Source organism: Aethalodelphis obliquidens, unplaced genomic scaffold (genome assembly GCF_003676395.1).
Source record: "Aethalodelphis obliquidens isolate GAN/ISIS:26980383/991018 unplaced genomic scaffold, ASM367639v1 scaffold54, whole genome shotgun sequence".
NCBI lineage: Eukaryota > Metazoa > Chordata > Mammalia > Artiodactyla > Delphinidae > Aethalodelphis > Aethalodelphis obliquidens.
The window spans coordinates 9,355,146-9,376,825 of NW_020837998.1; the positions used below are offsets into that span (position 1 = coordinate 9,355,146).

The 21,680-nt window shown below is 37.7% G+C and overlaps 1 long non-coding RNA gene across 1 annotated transcript in view; it reads right to left on the bottom strand.

The window, feature by feature from the left end:
• The window catches only part of LOC113609062 (uncharacterized), a 170,894-nt gene that overhangs the window by 121,893 nt on the left and 27,321 nt on the right, over nucleotides 1–21,680 (bottom strand). The gene's annotated exons all lie outside the window — the stretch shown is intronic.

Below are 21,680 nucleotides of genomic sequence, written 5' to 3' on the forward strand. Positions count from 1 at the left end.
GGTAGAATTTGGTAAATGGTATCTGTAATTGAAATGAAAATTATTTAGTTTTAAGCAAAAGTTAAGGAGTAATCTAGAATATTCAAATGGCTTAAACAATCCCCTTTTATAAAACTAGTTTATTGGCCCTTTTGCTCACAATATGGGCAAAGGGACACTATCATAGGACAAGATCAAGAAATAACAGTTGATGTTAAAATGATTAAAATTCTCATTTACTCAAAACGAGTGCTATAAATGGAGATTACTTTCACAATTGCTATAGAAAACATAATTAATATTCATGTGCAGATACAGTTTTATTTACAAATATCAGATAGTTTATACTGTACTTTGTTTTAAACTACTGCCATAAATGGAAAACAGTTTTACTACCACTATAGAGAGCTGCATTCATAATCATATGTAGAAATAGCTGAAGCTCTGAATATTAGTGAATGTATCAAGCAATTTGTCCTAAAGTACAGCCTTATAAAAGGAAATTACTTTCATAACTATTTGAGAGCTTAATTACTAATCAAACATAGATACAGTTTTAGTTACAAATATTAGAGTTTATTGTGTAATACTTGAAAATAACTGCACTCTAAAAGCATTTATTTTCAACAATTCTTGAAAACCAAATGCTTAACATAAACCACAAAATGTTCACCATAACAATACTTTCAAAAAGCTGTTTACTAAAACATGAATTTGGAGCAATAATAAAAAAAAAAAACAATTTGGATACCAGCAATGCTTATATTCTCTCCCAGAAAGGCATGGAAGTGAGTCAATCACATTCCCATTGGTCTAAAAGAAGGGCTGTCTGCCAGAGCCCTGACTCATACGCAGCCTGTTGGCCATATTTAGCCGTGGAGCCTGTAGTTGATTAGCTGTGCTCTGACAATAAATATCCTATCATTGTTGCCCAGGAAAATCACTGCAGTATAGAGAGTTTCTAAGACTATACCATAATTCACATTAACCAAGATAGACTCTGCATACATGAACACCCTTAATATGAAGATCTGGTTTCATGATATATATCCTTGTGGAATTTAGTTAAGCAGATAATTAATAGCTGATCCTCACTCTAGTCAACTCAACAATTTCGAGGCTGATTATCCAGTTTCTGGGGTTATCCATGTCCTGCTTTTTCTCCTACCACTTCCTTTGGCTGACAGCCTTTTGACCACTTCACTGTTCATTAGCACCTGCAAAGGATAACTGAAAGCAGATGAACTCAAACCACTCAATTATGCTTCTCATTAGCAGCTCTACTGAGGGTTCTGTCCAGGAGGTGGTTGCAACTATTAGATAAAATTAGGTTTCCAGATTATCAGTGGATTTCAATTATCCACGTTGCTTCTGCCCCTCATGACCCTGCATAATCTAGAGTTGGCCATCTCTACATTATTTGCCTGGCCAGATGGAGAAAAAAGTGGATCTTTAATGAGAAACTTAAAGATACTAGCTATTTGTTCTCTCATTTCTGTTGAGAGTTTTCTCCCTAGTCCCTTTTTTGTATAGCTAATGCAAAAGCACACAAGGTTCTGCGAGAATGCATACTAATTGTTATTTGTTTAAATTATTACTGTAATTGGTTAAACCCTGAAAGTCATCTTATGAACATGTGGGTATTTAGCCACATTTCTTACATTGGAAGGGCTTTTTGTGAGTGTTTTAAATACTTAACTTGGCAACTCATACTAATCTCAATCAGAAATGCTGTAGCCAGGGAGTGCCAGTAATAATATGCTGTTAGAGGTTTATCCTATGATGCATGAACAAGGGTGTGTCTCCAGGGAGAACAAGACTTGTTTATCTTTCTAAAGCATGAAATACTTTAATCTCTTGTAATCTTTGTTGTTCTATGCATTTGAACATTTTTATTATAAAAGTAGTACAAGTTTATTTTAGAAAATAGAGATAACCATAGAAACTGTCCATAATCCCACCATCGAAACCAGTTACCATTTTGTGGTATACACTTGCAGAACTTTTCTTATCAAAAATAGATTAAGCCTACACCTCTTCAAGTGGGGTCATATGTAATATTGTTTTCTAACTTGTTTTTTTCACTCATATGTCAGGCAGGTTTTACTGTACTAATATGTACACTTCAACAATATTCTCTGAATTGGCTGCATAGTATTCCATTGAGTGAATGTGCATAAATTTTTAAAATCCTCTATATTTGGCTATTTAAACAGTCTCCAATTTTTATTATAACAAAAGCCCTGAGAAACATTCTGGGATGTAAACCTTTGTGCACATCCTTAATATTACCTCAAGAGAAATTAGTAGAAGTGGAATTCTGGATCAAAGGATATGGGTGTGTCTCCAAATATTTGTTTGCTTAACAAACGCCATAATATTAGCCATACTGAGTTTGTACAGATTTTTTACAAGAATGAAATCAGTAATACACTCCTTAAGATTTCACTTTCAGAAAGTAGTGTAACTTCTGAGTTGTGTGTGTGTGTAGCCTTTTTAGTTTAATATGGTGTGGCTGGTTGTCACTCTGATCTTGTTTTTGCTAGTGGTTTCCACCTTGTACACATATGTATATTTAATTTACAGTTTACTGGTATCAGTCAATTTAAGAGGACCAATAGGCACCAAAAATACTTAATTTCTCTTAGTGAATTATCACAGTAAAACACTAAATGAGTTTATCTTAATGTGCTCATTAATCTACTATAATAAAATCTATTCTGTCCTTGATAGATATTCTGAAGATTCTTTGTACTGCATCATATTCCATCTCAGAAGTAAAACCAAAAAACAACCCCCCAAATCCCCACTCACAGTTTTGTTGACTTAAACAAGCAACAATGAAATGATTAGTATCCACCACCACTGCTATCCTGCCCCTGCCAAGGAAGAAAATTATCTGAAAATGTATTGAAATCTCCAACCTATTTTTTTTTCTAACATCCCCAATCTTTCAACTACCAAGCCTTTTTCATCTCAATAAATATCTCCATCTTTCCATTTGCTCAGGGCAAAAACACTGTCATCATCCTTGATTCATTCTCCTTCTCTCACGCACCATGTCTTATCCATCAAGAAATCCCATTGGCTCTACCTTCAAAACATACCCTCAGTCTGATCAGTTCTCAAAGCCTCCACTGCTATCACTCAGGTCCAAAGCACCATCATCTGTGTTTTGGATTATTGTAGTAGTGTCTTAACTGGTCTCCCTGCTTTGGCCTTTTTACTCCTACAGTTTATTCTTCACACAGCATCCCAAGAGATTCTTTTCAAATCTATGTCAGATCAAGTCACTCCTCTCCTCAAAACTTTCCAATGGCATCCCACCTCACTTTGAGTCAAAGCCAAAATCCTTACAATGGACAACAGGATCCTACAGAATATATCACCCCTTCACCCTTCAGTATTCTCTGGACCCCTCTCCTGTTGCTCTCTCCTTTTCCCAGTTCACTGAAATGGTCTCCATTCTATTTGTCTAAAAAGCAGCAGCCATAGAGAACTTGTACTTTAAGATAGAGTCCACATGGCTATAGAAATAGTAGTTGATAAACAATCCACTGTAATGAGCTCAGTGTGCTTTGTACCCCTCATTCATCCACTCTGTAACATCCCATACTCATTTCTTAAACTTCACTTAGTCAGCAAATAGTTATTGAGAGCCTATTATATTCCAGACACTGTTGTATATGCATTCATCAGTAAACAAAACGTACAAAACTTTCTACCTTAGTAGTTTCCATTCTTTAGGGGGAGGGTGGGAGGGGAACATCATAAGTCAATTGTGAAGTATGTTAGGAAGTGATAACTCATGTGTGTATAAGTGCCGTGTGTGGGGATAGGTGTACTGCTGCTCCTTGCCACAATGTCGTATTTGAATTTGACATGTTTCTTGAGTTGTGTTTTGGATAGCTCATAGATTCTATCTACGTACAATATCCTGGCTTGTGACGTGGTTCTCACATGAATTGGCTATTATATGTGGTGATCTTCCTGCACTTTCTAGCATGACCTGTTCCTTGAATTTACTTTTACTCATTCCATTGCTTTAACAGGTAATGCATTTATCTCCCTGCCCTCCAGGCCATTGGTAGAAATTATGGCTGACATCTTAAGAATTTGTTGGTGATCTTCTACCAAAACCACTTCTTCCCTTCTGTTTGGTCTTCTCTCTTGTTTATGCCTCAGGCCTGCCAGTGGCAGTCAGTGACACCCATAATGCATTCCTTCACCCCAAAAGTTTGAATGAAACTGCCATAGTCAGAAATGAATTATTGACCTGTAAGGAATTAGACACGGTGAGTTAACTGGTTATTTTCCTAGCAATATGTCCAATTCTAGTTAGAACCAGTGTATTTAGGTTTATATTAGTCCATCACTGACCCTGAATATGTACAAATATCCAGGATACTTCTGGGCTTCCTTGATTTCTCAATCTGAGATTTTGTTTGACTATGAGATAAGGCTTTGGGTTACCCCTAAGGGTTTCAGGCAAAACTGAATTTCTTAATCTACTGAACAGCCTGACTATTCAGATAGGCAGAATTTAATTGACACCTATTTAGGAGATTCTGCCTGGAGATGAGTTATGGAAAAATATAGCTCCACTAGAAACTTTTCACTTTTCTCTGTTCAAAACTCTGATTTTCTTCTAGCCCAGCCATGCTCACAGGGGTTTTAAGCGGATTAATTAGTGCTTGAAAAGCACCTTTCTACATGAAAAGTAGCTAAGTACTAATATAATCTTTTAAACTCTGGATGTTTGCCTTTTTTTAAAATTCATATTGCAGTTCTAATTTCATACTTTTCCCATAATGTCACCAGATTGTAGGTGAGCTCCCAAAATAGACAGTTACTAGGACTAAAACTGTTGTATGACCCAATATGCAAAATAGCTCTGGGAAAGGAATGCTGAAATTGACTTGTTTGTAGCAATGGCCTATTCTTTTAAAAGGATGCCTGTTTATTCAATGTCATCACAAACAGCTTTTCAGGATTTGGAAATGAGAGCATTTTGTATTTGGTGTAGAGAAAAAAAAGCTATTTATGTAACAGTCATCGCAGATTAGTTAGAATGCCATGGAAAGTTTGTTTCAAAACTCAGACTTGGAATTTGAGTTTAGCAATAGATTAGATTAATTTTCATGAAAACCTTGGTATTGTAAGTCTCTTCCTCCTTTCTTAAACTTTTCATTATATTCTCACAAATAAAGCTTAACAGGTTGTGATGAGATATTTCTTTTCCAAGACTGATTAAAAAAAATATTCATTTGGATTTATAACCAAGTGTCTATGAGAAAAACAAGTCAGAATATTGTCTACAGGCACTACAGGAATACCATTGAATTGTAATGACTTTCTATCCTATTTCACCTTTCCATGTATCTTGCAAAAAAAAAAAAGAAAAAAAACGGTAAAAGCTAACAATCTGAGCTGAAGCTTCCAAGTTTTGAAACAGGCAGGTTACTGAAAGGTGGCTGAAAGAGCATGTGGGTGTACCATTGTTTTTAACTCTGAACAAGTTCAAATCTCGGTAGCTGTTCTATAATTAGTACCTAGACTCTATAATAAAGAAAGGTTTGACAAACAACAAGGTCTTACTGTATAGCACAGGGAAGTATATTCAATATCCTGTGATAACCCATAATGGAAAAGAATATGAAAAAGAACATATATATGTATAACTGAATCACTTTGCTGTACAGCAGAAATTAACACAACATTGTAAATCAACTATATTTCAAATGACACATAGAAGGTGTTCAATAATTGTTTGTTGAATAAATTAGTTATTGATTCTGATTTTTTAAAAATAGGATAAACACCCCCCCATCATATAAAAGAAAACTTGAGTTCTCTCTTTTTTACTTCTCAAACTTGTCAAATCCTTAAAGCCCAACTATCTCCCAACTTTCTTTTAAACTACTCTGTTTATTTTGCTTCTTACAAGGGCAAATAACATGACTTTGAAACAAATAGACTGTTTCAAAGGGGTTTGACAGTCACAGTCCAGTTGATTTTGAACTCATTGATGGTGCAGTTAGGAATGCTCATTCTCAGATGGGCTGATTTCCACATTTGGGGTATAAAATGTATATATAAATGAAAATTATTCATACCTTTTATTGACTGTTTCTCCTGTTAGAAATGTCAGATAGCACTCTAGAGCCTTTAGATATAATGAAAAGTAAAGTGGAAGCTATTTCTATGCGTTCAGCTTTATTTCTTGTTCTTTTCCTTTCTGTTATACTCCTCTTAAGGCATTATTGCTTCTTCCTGTAACTTCCTGCTTCCAAGCAAAGTGGCAACAGTGAAGATCTTCTGTCACTACCTCACCACCTGGTCCGGCCCCAAATCACTATAATGCCTTCACAGACAGACACCTATTTCATTCCTAGCTTTCTGATTGGTGAGCCTTGGATTTTGTACTGGTATATAACTAATCTGCTTTGGAATTAAAATAGTTTGGGATTCTGCAAAGTACTCTAGGAAACGAAAGGTAGAAACAGTAATTGAGGTAAATCAAACAAAAGAGCACACATTTGTATGAAAACCATCTGTGATGAGGTTGTGGCAGGGAAAAAGAAAAGTTAAAAGTGAAATGAGCCTTTGTCCTTCTGAGTATGAGATGAATGTAAAGCGGGCTCAGGAAAAAAATTCCCCTTGGAGTGTTTTATTATCCAATCCCAGAGTGTGGGATGTAAACCTCCTCTCACTATTGAGCACTGTGTCAGAAAGATGTGAATTAAACATATAACCAAAAATACACTTGATGCCTAGGTATCTAGGCCTTGAAATGATAATTTAGCAAATACTATCCTACTGTCTGACTACTCCAAGGAGTGTTTTCCAAACTTACTTACGAGCATGGTCCCCCCAAAAATACATTTTATAAAGCAACCCTTTCTTTTTCAGTTTTTCCTTTGACATGGCAATAAAGCTCAAGTGACCATAGGCAACAACTTCCTAATCCATATTTCTAGCTCATAAGAACCTAGTTATTCCACAATATCTGGTTTTCTCCCATCACACCAATATCCTCTCTTGTATTAGAAGCAGTCTTCCACTGTTTAAGAATAGCAGCAGGGGGAATTCCCTGGGGTCCAGTGGTTAGGACTTGGCACTTTCACTGCCGTGGCCTGGGTTCAATCCCTGGTCAGGGAACTGAGATCCCGCAAGTCTCGAGGTGCGGCTAAATACAAACAAATAAACAAAGCAGCAGAACATCTGTAGCAAGAGTAGTTTTTCTAAGTCTTTTAAGTGCCCCTTTAAATCCATTTAATTCAGAAGGCAGTAGCAATAAGTCAAATCCTACCAAGATGAACTGAATAATTACAGTTCTCTCATTACTTTTGTCCAAATATGGGCTTTTGGTTTATGCAAACAAGTACAGAAGTTTAGGCACAACCAAACCTTTCTAGTCATGGTTACTAGACTTTGGACATCACTATTTTTACTGTGAGATGGCTACACGGGCTGATAACAGGTGCCAACCTACTCTGCCCTTCAGCTCGACCAAACCAAAGAGAAGACATATAGATGGAAAAGAATGCAGGCAGTTTTGATTCCCTTTGCCACTGCTAGGGCTTTTTGTGTAAGTACTCTTTAGGCTAAATTGAAAGAGCACAGACACTGTGAACAGATTTTAATGGAAGTATCAAGTAAAACTCAAAATTGCCTCATTACTTAGCAGCACCTGGAGCCTGCATCTTTCTGCCACCATTATCACAATAAACTCATAAAGGTGTAAAACTATGCAGAGCTATGTCAGACACATTAAAATAACATCTGTTAAATGTCTCTTATGGCACATTTCTTTCCCTCTTATTCTTTTCTATTCATCATTTTCTCCTTACCGAGCTGAACTGGGCTGAAATAGGAAACAAAGAAACAAAAAACATTACTATGGTTCCTGTAGTATAGCTGTTTTGGTGTTGTTATCTTTGTTTTCATATTTTGTTTCTGTTTCTAACAGTGTTCTAAGAAATATTAAAGAACAGCCTAAACATTGTATTGTATGAAGGTAAAATACCATTATCTCTATCTCAATCTACTTAGGAATTTTCTGAAAACACTAAGTTTATATAAATGTCAACCTTAAGAGTTGAGACTGTATTATCACTGCTCCTGAGAGATACTTTTACAATTGGAAAAACATACTTAAATTCTCTCTGGTTATCAGAGATATCAGAGTTTGGATCATTACTTAACCATCTCCTCCTGTAGTACCAATCTTGGTGAACCATCTGGTCACCCAAGACAGAAACCTGAGAATCATCCTTGAGATGTTCTCCATTTCAAATTCGTACATCCAATCTATATTGATTCTACCTCCTTGATATATTTCGAGTCTCTTCTAGAGACCTATAATTAATAACTCCAATCTGGTCTATCAATTTCCATTTCTACTACCTTAGCTTTGTTTTTTTTTTTTTAGAAGATGTTGGGGGTAGGAGTTTTTTAGTAATTTATTTATTTATTTTTGCTGTGTTGGGTCTTCGTTTCTGTGCGAGGGCTTTCTCTAGTGGCAAGCAGGGGCCACTCTTCATCGCGGTGTGCGGGCCTCTCACTATCGCGGCCTCTCTTCTTGTGGAGCACAGGCTCCAGACGCACAGGCCTAGTTGCTCCGCGGCATGTGGGATCCTCCCAGACCAGGGCTCGAACCCGTGTCCCCTGCATTAGCAGGCAGATTCTCAACCACTGTGCCACCAGGGAAGCCCCAGCTTTGGTTTTTAATCACCTGGATGATTATAAATCTCCTATCTAGTCTGCCTGCCATCAGTCTCTCCTTTCCCAAATGTTCCTAAATATTCTAATAAAATGTTCTCTCTAAAATGCAAAGGTTAAGTCATTAAAAAATCCATAAGAGATTCTGTATTGCCTTTACAACAAAACCCACACTCCTTAATATGGGTTACAAGGAACTGGTCTTTACTTACCTCTCCAACTTCATCTCTGGTCTCCTTCCCTTCATAACTCCAACTAGTTTGGTTTCCTTACAGTTTCTTCATCCTGAAAGCTTCTCACTCCACACCTTTGTATGTGCCATTGTTTCCTATGCCTGGCAAATTTCTCTTGAACTCTCTACTACCAAACTCCAGTACTCTTCTTATTACTTAGAATTGTGTTTAACAGTACATAATAGAGAAGTGGCTGCAATGGCTTAAACAAAAACCCAAAGGAAATAGAAGTTTTATGGTATCATCAGGGACCAAGACTACTATTATCTTTTTATTTTACCATTATTATAAGGAGGCTCTTGTACTCATGGCTGTGAGATGATGATTCCATCTCTAGGTTTCATATCTGCACTCCAAGCATGAAGAAAAGGAAGAGTGAAGAACCTGTCAGTTAAGTTCATTTTCATTGGGAAAAAATGATTTTCAACAAAGCCCCATCCAAGAGGTTTTCACTTACATGGTCACTCATACCTAGAATGGGGTATGAATGGGCAGGCAATTTTTAACTAGACACAATGCTGCCTCAAAAAGTCAGGGTTCTATTTGTATGCAGGAACGGGAGAATGGATAATGTCTGCCACATCCTTTTACCTGGCTACCTCTTACAAAATTCTGATCAAGTTTCACCTTCTCTTGGAAGGTTTTTATGACACCACAAGTTTGGACTCAGTGTTATCCTGTGTTCCCAGACCAGTGCCTGTAAAATAGAAGGCACCCCATACATTTGGTTGATTGAATGACTTCATGAAAGTTACGTCTATTCCTCGTGCTTTTAGCACGCCATATTGTAATCATTACTTTAGATGCTTGCTCCTTCATGAACCTATACATTTTCTAAGGCCAATGGCTGTGTCTTACTCACCTCAGTATTCCACAGTATCTGAAATACAGTAATTTAATAAATGTTTGTGGAATGAATATGTAACAGAAGACATTTTAAGATGAGATTTTATAAGCAAGTTGCACTACTCAGAAGGATATAAAGATTAAGTTTTCCTCTGTGTTGGGAAATGGCAGCAGGCATCTATCTAAATAAAGTTATCACAGGAATATACTAATTTTAGTATCTAGCTTAGAACCCCAACAGCTAACTAATCCCAGTAGCTGAAGCCATTCTATTTCTGCCCATGGGTTCAACGTCATCTCCAATTCTGGAACCATAATCTCAATGATCAGTACTGCCACCTTCATTTTAGATCTCATTCTGACCTCCTGCCTTATCATAACCAATCTTAGCTTCATTCCTAACCTAGAATTCATGTCCAAAATATGTCTTTGTGATTAGGTTCTATCTGCATTAAACCTTGACTTCATGACTTGTTCCTTGCCATCTGTTACAAGACCTCTCTTATACCAATTGTTGGCCTGTCTGGATCTCAACATATCATCTGGGCTCTGTTTAACTGTCTGGACCTTTTCCTAATGACTGCTGCTTGGAACTTTCCAGATTGCCTGCCTTTCTGGCTGCTTGACACCTGTAAGTCTATCTAGGTTCTCAGCCCCATCCTTCCCCTCTCTGGCCCATTCTGTCAGTTCAACCAAAGGCTGGTTCTGACACTTGTAGTGGGGCTGGGTTCACCTAAGAAGCACTTTATCAGAGAAGACCTGGAATCAAAAAGGGAAGCAGATATTTGATAAGAATTCTGAGAAATATTCACATAGTTGAATGAAACCAAACTCTTTATTAAATACCTAACTGTCTCAACTAATTTGCATAATGTTTTCTGTTTCTTAAAAGTCTTAGGAATATTGCTTATATGTGGAATCTAGAAAAATGGTACAGATGAACTTATTTGCAAAGCAGAAGTAGAGTCACAGATGTAGAAAATAAACATGGTTTCCAAGGGGGGAAGGGGGGTGAGATGAACTGGGAGATTGGGATTGACATATACACACTACTATATATAAAATAAATAACTAATAAGGACCTACTGTATAGCACAGGGAACTCTACTCAATACTCTGTAATGACCTGTACGGGAAAAGAATCTAAAAAAGAGTGGATATATGTATGCGTATAACTGATTCACTTTGCTGTACAGCAGAAACTAACACAACATTGTAAAACAACTATACTCCAATAAAAAATTTTTTTAAAAGTCTTAGGAAGTCAACAACTGCATTTCCTTTTTCATATAAGTGGTGGTTAACATCAACCTTTCTATTTCAGATTTATGGTTGTAGCTGCAGGACACTGTAAGTTTAGTGTTTTTCACAACAGAGTTATCTTGTTTTCTCACGGCAATTATTAGTTAAGTGGAGGTGTCAGGAAGAAGGCAAAAAAAACCTAGCATATCTGCTTTTTATGAAATATCACTGTATGTAAAGTTGAATCCTTTCCTTTACAAAGAATGGTTCTACCTCTATGCCCAGTTGTCTACATAGGGGCCAATTCCTCCTTACTCCTGGTGTACTTATACACAGATTCACCTGAAATAATATGTATAGAAGTAAGTAGCAGATAATTCATGTCTGCACAAATATTGTGGAAGTGGGCAGATTCATTCAAGTTTCTATGACTCATACATTAGGGCCTATAGTCACTAGTTTCATTATTACAAAGCAGAAGGACGAGTCCTTCTCTTCAACTCTTATGAATGAGACCTGCTAATTTTCTTAGTCTTCTACCCATTTTGCTAAAAATGGTTCAGCTATCATCAACTCTAAATATCACAGCTTAAGGGTGCATAATATAAATAGCAAGTGCTGGGGCAGATTTGCCAAAATCGTACCATCCCTTATCTCATGCTGCTCTGTGTCTTAGAACTACAACTTAGCACAAGTGGAGTGGACGTGCACAATCCTGTCATTCCCATCTCAGTACTCTCATGTAAGTTCAATTGCTTTTTATTGAAGTATAGTTGATGGACAATATTATATAAGCTACAGGTATATAATAATGTGATCCACAATTTTTAAAGGTTATACTCCATTTATAGTTATTATAAAATATTGGCTATATTCCCCATGTTGTACAATATATCCTTGTAGCTTATTTTATACCTAATATATAATACTCTTAATCCCCTACCCCATATTGCCCCTTCACCACACCCTCCACTGGTAAAAACTCGTTTGTTCTCTATATCTGTGAGTCTGCTTCTTTTTTTGTTATATTCACTAGTTTGTTGTATTTTTTAGATTCCACATGTAAGTGATATCATACAGTATTTGTCTTTCTCTCTCTGAATAATTTCATTTAGCATAATGTCCTCCAAGTCCACCCATGTTGCTGCAAATGTCAGCAACAGCCTAAATGTCCATCAACAGATGAATGGATAAAGAAGATGTGATACACACACACACACACACACACACACACACACACACACACACACTAGAATACTACTTAGCCATTAAAAATGTTCAGCCTTTATTGAGAGACCACTACGAGCATGGTCCTGTGCTAGATAGAGGACTATAAAGAAGTCTGAGACAAGATGCTTGCCTTCAGGAAGCTTACCATCTAGTTGACTGGAAGAGGAGACAGAAGTCTGAGTAATATGTTAACAGTCAAAAGCTTAAATCACAACAGAAAATCACAGTACATGTGAAATCTCAAACTCAGTTTAACTGCCAGTAGGAGTTATACCCTCTGTGCCTCCCACTAACAGAAAAGCAACCAGCCCTACCTTACATGGCTTTTCATAGAAGAAGGACACTTAATAGGAAATCAGATGATTTCGCAAAATATACTGTATGACAAATACAAACATTTCCTTCATTTTTCAAATATCACAGAAAAAATATTCCTCCCTCACTTAAGAAAGAAAGTCTAAGTGCCTTGTCAAATAGTGTCTACATTGTACACCTTGTTCTTGCATTTCGAATGCATTCCTAACATAATTTAACAATGAATAATAATTTATGAGTCAATGCTGATACTGTTACAGAGGAAACTAGTTAAGCCCTGAGAGAAATAAATAAGAAAATGGGTTTGAGAAGTCAAAGGAAAAGTTCTTATATTTCAGGTCTCTCCTATACTTCTCATCCATATTCTCCAACTTAAAAAAGAAGTTGTGTCTGCCAATTGGTGGCCTGACCTTAGATCAAGTTTAATTAGTTAGCAGTCTTCTCTAGCTGTCATCTGGCCTCATTTACCTAGGCTGTAACCACAGGCCAGTACATTACTGAAGCGGAGACTCCAACCATGACCTTTGTGGTCTACTGAGCTGCAGTGACTCAACAGCTCATCTGATCTACCTCTTCTTTCTACTGTGCCCCAAACTGCATCGCTCCTGCCAACTTTCACTTCCCAGACTTAGTTCAGTATTTTTCAAAGTGTGGTTTGCAGACTAGTGCACTATAACTAACTATGGTGTTTGTAAAAATGCCGATTCCAGCACCCTTTTCTCAGAGATTCTGATCAAGTAGCTATGGAATGGGGACTGAGCATACGTTTTTTCACATGTTCCCCTTTGTGAAACTCATGCTCACTAAATTGAGGATGCCAATACAACTAGGGAATAGGACCTAAAGCCTGTAAGACCCAACTACTGTAGTCAATGGCCAAGATGGAAATAATTCAATTTGCTGATAACACATTTCATGTGAATGAGGATCACTCAAGAAGCTTGTTAAACATACATAGTTCTGGGTCCTACCTCCAAAACCAAAGGAGTTATAATCACAAGATGGGCTTGGACATCTGTATGTTTAAAGGGCTCCCCTAGGTTATTCAGATGTATTTCATCAGTTGAGATCCACTGCACTAGATCAATTGCTTCAAGGTGTCCAGCAGCTGGCAGAGTGAAAGAGGTTACTTACAGAAGGCCCAAGCACCCGTTCCTCATTATTGGAATATACTTGTTTTAAAGGACAAAGCTACACACATTTAAGTGCTTAAGGGATACTTTACACTGAATGTGGTTGGAGTAAGCACTGCAGGTTTTGGGGATGGAGGGAAGCAAAGGTTTGCAATACTATGGAAGAAATGAGGGAATTAAAAGTGGTACAGTGAGAGGTAGGTGATGACAGGTCCTGAGATAGCCAAGTGTTTCTTCATCTGGCCTCACTCCCTTTTTATTCACAGCAAATCACCCTACCACCCTGCATCATGAAGGGCTGAGGGCTGAGTCCTTAAGGAAGAAGCAAGCACCCACATGGAGATAGTAGGGTTCTCTCCTCAGCCATTTGAGCTAGTCCTATCAGTTCTGTAAAACTCAGCAGAATACCCTCTCCCTAGCTGGAGGAGCAAAGTAGGACAGCATGAATAGACACAGAGCCATCTCATTTTGCCACCTGTATTCTCATACCATTTGCTGTTACTCTGTGCTCATCAGCTGGAGTAACCCATCTAGCTGGTAGGTGCTGTGCTCAGCTGGAAAAAGAGAACACTTCATCCCATTCCACTGCCTATAGCTTATGACTGTCTATTAATTCCCTCTCTCTTTTTCCTCTGGGTCTGCAAGGATGTCTTAGGAGTAGAGGTGACAATCAAGTAGAAGGGCGAAACTGATTTAAATCTACTACTGAGAGTCATGATCCCTTAACACAGGGTTCCAGGGTCTAACTGAAAAGGAACTCAGGGTTAAAAGGAAGCATATAAGAACTCTTCCCACAGAGCCTATTTTAGTCCATCTCCTGGAACACATCATAGTCTACCTCCAGGCTTTAGAGCACCAAACTCTTTCCAAATGTCTAGATCCATAATCCAATCACCTCCTGGATATCATCCAAATGCTGCACTAGCATCTCTAATGTCGACTGAAAAAAAATGCAGAACCTAAAACTTGAGAATTATGTTTTATTCAGCAGAGTTTCTGAGGACTTAAGCCCAGAAGACAGCCTATCAGATTGCTCTGAGGGAGTGCTCCAAAGAGGTAAGGGAGGAGCCAGGATACATAGGAGTTTTGCAACAAAAACAGGTAGTTGGAACATCAAAAGATTACTGTGAATTAAAGAAAAACACACATCTCAAGTTAATGAATTTAGCACTTTTCTATGTATGTATGGGAAGATGCAAGAGTCTGGGCTCATCGAAATCATTACTTCCATATGTACCTTAACTGTCTAGGGCCAGTATCCTGCTTTTCTTCATCCTAATACCCTCTGGGTGCACAGCTGGGACAGCTGCAGTGGCTGAGGGCTTCATGGCTGCAACATCCTTTGTTTACTGATATGGCAGGTGACATTTTTCATCCACACTAACACTGCATATCAAAAACTAAACCTATCTCCTCCAAACCATTTTTGGTAATGACATTACCATCCTTCCAATTAGAAACCTACAGGTCGTCTTCAGTTTCTCCCTTGACTTTATCCTCTACCTTCAATCCAGACTTTGGACCGTTACTGATCCAAGCAGTAATGACTAGGACACTGCAAAACAGAGAGGAAGGGATGTTTAAGAGATAGCTGATAGGACTCACCTCTTGGAACGCACAATAGCAACAGTATCCTTCACGTCTTCACTACCCGGCTTCCGGTTTCCGGTTTCTGTCCTCCTAATGCTTCCCACTCACAGACTTGTTACTCCCCTGTCCACAAACCCTCAGTTGCTCCCCAGTCTTACCTTCAACCCCTCTTCCTGTATAGAAAATGATTTTTTAGCTTTCTCCCACTACTCCTCTACTTGTAATTTGAACTTTAGCCAAATCATACCATTCCTCTTTTCCTGAACACATCTCTTGTTTACCAGTGCCCTTCCCATTGTTTGAAAATGTCTTCCCCCCTCCATCTGTTAAAACCCTTATTCATCCTTCAGGGTCCAGCTCCAAAGCTACCTCCTCCAGCCTCCAACTGAATGCATTCTTCCCTTCTCTGAACTAAGAAGCACTTTATTTCTTCATGCTGCTCATTACCTTCTGCCTTACACACCCTTCCCCCACCCAGGGGCTGAAATGCTTGTATTTCCACCACAATTCCGAGCAGTGCCTTTCCCATAGTAATTACTTTAAAATTGTGTTAAATGAATGAGTTTCCCCTTTTTCAACTTCTAGGGAGATTTCCATAGAAACCTACTTTTATTAATAATAGAGAAGCTTTCCTTCCAGCCCATGCCTTGATCTCTTTCTCTGTCTGTACTTGTCTGTCTCTGTCCTCAGGTCTAGCTCCATCTCTGCTGCTTTCTCTATCTTTGTCTCTCTCTGTGTCTCTCCACCCTTCCCCTTCCTCTATCTGGCACTGTCAACCTGCCTTTCTGTCTCTTTTTTCATGGTCATTTCCTTTTTACTGTTGATGTGTCTTTAACTTTCCCCTGCATTGTCTTCCTCTGTTCATTTCTGTTTCTCTGACACCCTGCCCCCTTCTAACCTGGAAGTCAATCTCTGAAGCGCTTTCAAAGCCTCGCTTAAACTGTAACTCAAAGTCGAGTGTTATTGGGTCTTTTCAAGTTGGAACTCAGACGGAAGACTAAAGTCTGAAAACCCTGTAACTCCGAGGCAAATCAACTTTTCAGGGACAGGTGACATCAGGGCCTATGGAAAAGGGTCTGAATAGAAATCCTCAGACATTCTGAATGCCTAATTTACATGATAAGGCATTAAGATATAAAAGGTGGCCCACAACAGCTAATCACAATAACAGTGCTAATTTCTCTAACTCTGCCTTCAAAGATAAGGACATGTCAGAAAGCAAACAAAAAGTTCTAGAAAATCATTGACCTCTTTGGCACCTTGCCCAGGAGACTCTAAGGATTCACATATAAGTATGAAAGAATTGAAACGAAAGACACTTGATAATAATAATGCCAATTCTTTTTTTCAGTGTCTAATGTGAGACAATGTCTTGTACACATTAATTTATTTAATCCCCAAACATTTTATGGAGATGGAAACCAAGGTTGAGGGTGGTTAATTAACTTCATGATCAGTCATCCTTAAGGAGGAGAGCTAGGATTTGAACCCAGGTGTTGTCTGATTCCAAAGCCTGGGCTCTTAAGCGCTCTAGTTTTTTTCAAACTTGTCAGGTTTTAAGAATCCCCTGAGTGGTCATTAACCCTTCAGATTCCTTAACCCCACCCTACATTTACCAAATTCCAGGGCAAGGGCCTGTGAGTCCGTTTGTCTAATGAATGACCCAGGTGATTCTTATTTTGGGAAAAAGTGCACTCCACTAAATAGCTTCCCTAGCCATAAGGTCGAGGAGAGTTCCATTTCCCTGGTAGCTCCTAGCACCCCTTGCTCCACTCTCCTCCATTCAGTGCCTGTCCTAGTCTCTCCCCAGAGAATTGAAAGAACTCTTAGATTCTTCATTCAATCTTTTTTTTTTTCAGTGGACATCTATTTTTTTTTTAACTTTTTAAAATTTCACCTGTCTTCAATCTATGGCTTGAGTCAGAAGTACCCACCCTGGTGACATCTGAATTTTGACTTGAATTTTGATCAAAGTCAATAAGGAAATGGAGCTTTATTGATGGAATGAAAGTGAGTAGTAGAGTATGCTGTATTTATGTGGGGGGAGGGGAAATGAAGGGGTTGGAATCTTCCTGATACTCTTAAAATCAAACCATGTAGATGATTGACTATTTCACCTTTTTAAAGCCCAACCTTTATTGTAAAAAAGGTTTTCACTTTTAATTAGTAGAATGGACCTGATAACTAACACCAAGAAAATGTACAGGCTGAAAATACAAAATAACAAGGACTTACTATGTACTAATTGTCAGGCCCTATGCTCAATGATTTACATGAATTTTCTCACAGAATACTCCCAAAAACCTTGTCAAGTAGCTGCTTTAGTTACCTGCATTTTACAGATGAGGAGAATGAGGCTCAGAGAAATTACTTGTCCAAGATCTAAGATTCCAACCCAGGTTTGTTTGACTGCAGTTTGTACCCTTAACTCGGCTGCACAGACTCTACTACAAATAGGCCTAAGGAAGGTTTAGGAAATTCACTGATTGTAGATCCCTAATGAGATATGAAAGGACATTTTAGGATATACAGGGTGTTTTGAAAAACATTTTGAGGTTATTGCTTTGTAATGAAAGCACAGGGTACTTCCACCAAAATATCCCTTGGTATCTTGGAGAGAGTCACTGATTTGATCCAATAAGGCATTTCCTATGTTCTTACCTTCTTAGGTTTACCAGCAACTAATTCCTTTCGTCAGTTAGGATACCATTAGGAGCAATTGTTTCTAATTCACTATGAATTCAGAACCATTTTTCTGAATCCTCAGAACCCCAAATTTCTCAAATTTATAGACTTTTTAACATATGATAAAATATGTAAAAAATACATATTTTTCAAAATTTTCCTTTATGGTGGTCAAAGATTCCCCCAAAGTGATGAGGGGAGGAAGCATAAAGATATTCTTTTTCCTTTCTTGAATTCTCCCCTGTTCCTGAAATTTTTCTCTCCATTATGCAAAGAAGGATAATAGTGATGTAGAATATAATAAAAATACCTCTCAACTGGAAGTACAAGATATTTGATATATATAAGTATAAGCAGCATGTCAATAATTCTTTTCATCTCATAAAGCCTTACCAAAATTATATATTCTTAAATAAAACCTAACGGCTTTCAAATATCTGAGTACTTATAACCTCCAGTTTTAGAATCCTTTTCTTCTACCAAAACTGTACAAATAAGAATAAATCAGAACTTTTAAAAAACTTCAGCTTTCAAAAATCAAGTGATCATCAAAATGGCTAAATTTACTGCATGAATCATTAACTGAGTTAAACAAATTAGTGACTTCGCATAAGGGAAGAACACTTTTTTTACACAGGTCTGATGTTGACTTTTTGCAAAACTTTTTATTTTTAACAAAGCAATATACAAAGTAGGTACAAATTTAATCAGTAAACAATGGCTGCCCCTTTTCCCACAGTTCCATTACTGATAGGCAACCATTTTTGAATGTTTGGGGTTTCAGTTCTTCTGTTAACTCATATGCTAAAGCTAGTAACACATTTTCTATTTTAAAAATACCATATACCCATCATTCAGCTACACAAATTATGAACATTTTGCCAATATTGCTTCATCTAGACCCTTCTTTCTCTTTTTTTCCTAGAGCTTCTTATAGTTTCAGGTTTTATCTCCTTAGCTGACCCGTCCTTGGGGCAGGGGTCAAGTGTAACTTTTAGCTCCAATATTCAGCTCCTCTCTTCCTTGCTCAATGCCTAGAAACACTATGCCTTTGTTCTGTTGTTTGCAAAGGAAACAATTTAGGTTGCTGGGAACACAGGAGATACGGTGGAATTTGTAACACTGGGCTACGGTTTTCCTAAATGGCATTTGTTAGTTTTATGTTTTTTATATAATTGACATACAATGAATTGCACATATTTAAACATGTACAGGGACTTCCCTGGTGGTCCAGTGGTTAAGAATCCGCCTACCAATGCAACGGACTCGGGTTCGATCCCTGGTCGGGGAACTAAGATCCCACATGCCATGGGGCAACTAAGCCCATGCTCTGCAACTACTGAGCCGGCACACTCCGGAGCCCACGTGCCACAATTAGAGAGAAGCCCGTGCACCGCAATGAAGAGCCCGTGCACCACAACAAAAAGATCCCGCATGCTGCAACAAAGATTCCCCCGTGCCTCAACTAAGACCCAATGCAGCCAAATAAATAAATAAAGCTACATTACAACCACCATGATTCTGAAAAGAAAAAGTGTACAATTTCGCAACTTCCTAAATATGTATACAGCCATGAAACCATCGCCACAAAGTAAGGAATATATCCCTTACCCCAAAATGTTTTCTCATATCCTCTGCCTCTCCCCACACCCCTTCCTCAATCTGGAAACCACTGATCTGCTTTTGACACTGTAGTTGACATTTTCTAGAGTTCTAAATAAATGGAATCATACGATATGTACTCTTTTTGTCTGGCTTCTTTCACTAAGTATAATTATTTTGAGATTTATCCACATTGTGTGGATCCATAGTTCTTTTATTTTGGTTGCTGAGTAGTTATCCATTGATAGATGAATATACAACAATTAGTTTATCTATTCACTTCTAGAAGGACATTTGGATTGTTTGCAGTTTTGACATATTACAAATAAAGCTGTTATGAACATGTATGAAGCCTTTGTACAAACGCATGCTTTCTTTTCCCTTGGGTAAATATATGGGAGTGGGATGGCTGAATTGTGTGGTAGGCATGTGCAGAACTTCAAGAAACTGCCAAACTGTTTTCCCAAAATGGTTGTACCATTTCATATTTATACGTTCAGTGTATGAGAGTTTCAATTCCTCTACCTCCTTGTACTTATTATTATCAATCTTTCTAGTTTTAATCATTCCAAAAGGTACAAAACAATATCTCATTGTGGTTTATTTTGCATTTTCCAGATGACTAATATTATTATGCAGCTCTGAATGTACTTAGCCACTCATATCTTCTTTGGTGAAGCTTCTGTTCAAATTATTTTCCTATCGTCTCAAGTGTCTCAAGACCACCCTCACATTTGCTAATTTACTAGAAGGACTCACAAGACTCAGCAACAGGTTTTACTCGTGGCTAACATCTGTTACAGAACAAGTTTATAGAGCACAAGCAATAGGAACAAGATATCTACTGGGTGGAGTCCAGAGTGGTTAGGCACAGGCTTTCCAAGTTCTTTCCCATCTGGAGTCCCAGAGGACATACTTTTTCTCTGGCTGTGAACTATAGGGACATCTGTGCAGGGAAGCCCATTGAAGTCGCAGAGTCCAAGGCTTTTATTGACGGCTGGGCACATGGATACATCCTGCTACGCAACCAGCTATGGCAACCAGAACTCAGGACGGAACAATGAAGTCAGTTGTACGTAATCAACTTGATGTTTGTGCAAAGCAATCCGGACAAGATAGTATGACATGGTCCACTGTTTCGGTATACACAATAAACTCCTTAATCGTTAACATAAAGAACCATCCAGATACCACATTCGCAAAGGGTGTCCAATATTCAGTAACGGCTCCAAGTTCTCCTGGAGATGTGTGAGGAGTGAGCAATAAGACCTGCTATGCTAACTCTTTTCTCACACCCATTTTATTATCAGGTTGTTTACTTATTATTGAATTTTAGGAGTTCTTTATATATTCTGTATACAATCGTTTATCAAATATATGCTTTGCAAAGATTTTCTCCCAGTGCTTGGTTTGTCCTTTTATCCTCCTAACAGTATCATTTGAATAGCATGAATTTTTAATGTTGATGAAGTCCAATTTATCAGTTTGTTGTTTTATGTATTGTGTTTGGGGTATCATAGCTAAGAAATCTTTGCCAAAGCCAAGATTTAAAATATTTTTCCTATGTTTTCTTCTAGCATTTTTATAGTTTTAGACTTTCACATTTAGGTCTATGATCCATTTTGAGCTAATTTTTGTATATGGTTTGACCTGGAGTATTTTAAAGCAAATATTTGACATTGTATCTTTTCACCCATAAATACTTTGGTATTTATGGAGTGACCTGGAGTATTTTAAAGCAAATATTTGACATTGTATCTTTTCACCCATAAATACTTTGGTATGTATCTCTACAAGATTGAGGAGAATTTTTAAAAACATAATCCCAATACCTTTATCATAATTACTTAATAACATCCAGTACCCAATCTGTGTTCAAATTTTCCCAACTATCCCTAAAATATCTTTTTGTTTATTTAAATTAGTATCTAAACAAAATCAGCATATTGCATTATGTTGGTATGTTTCTTAAGTCTCTAATAATCTATAATAGTTCCCTTATCCCATTTTCCCATGCCATTTAATTTTTCTTAATAATCCAGGTCACTTGTGCTAAGGAATCTCCCACATTCTGGACTTGTATTCTTGTGCTATTTTTAAC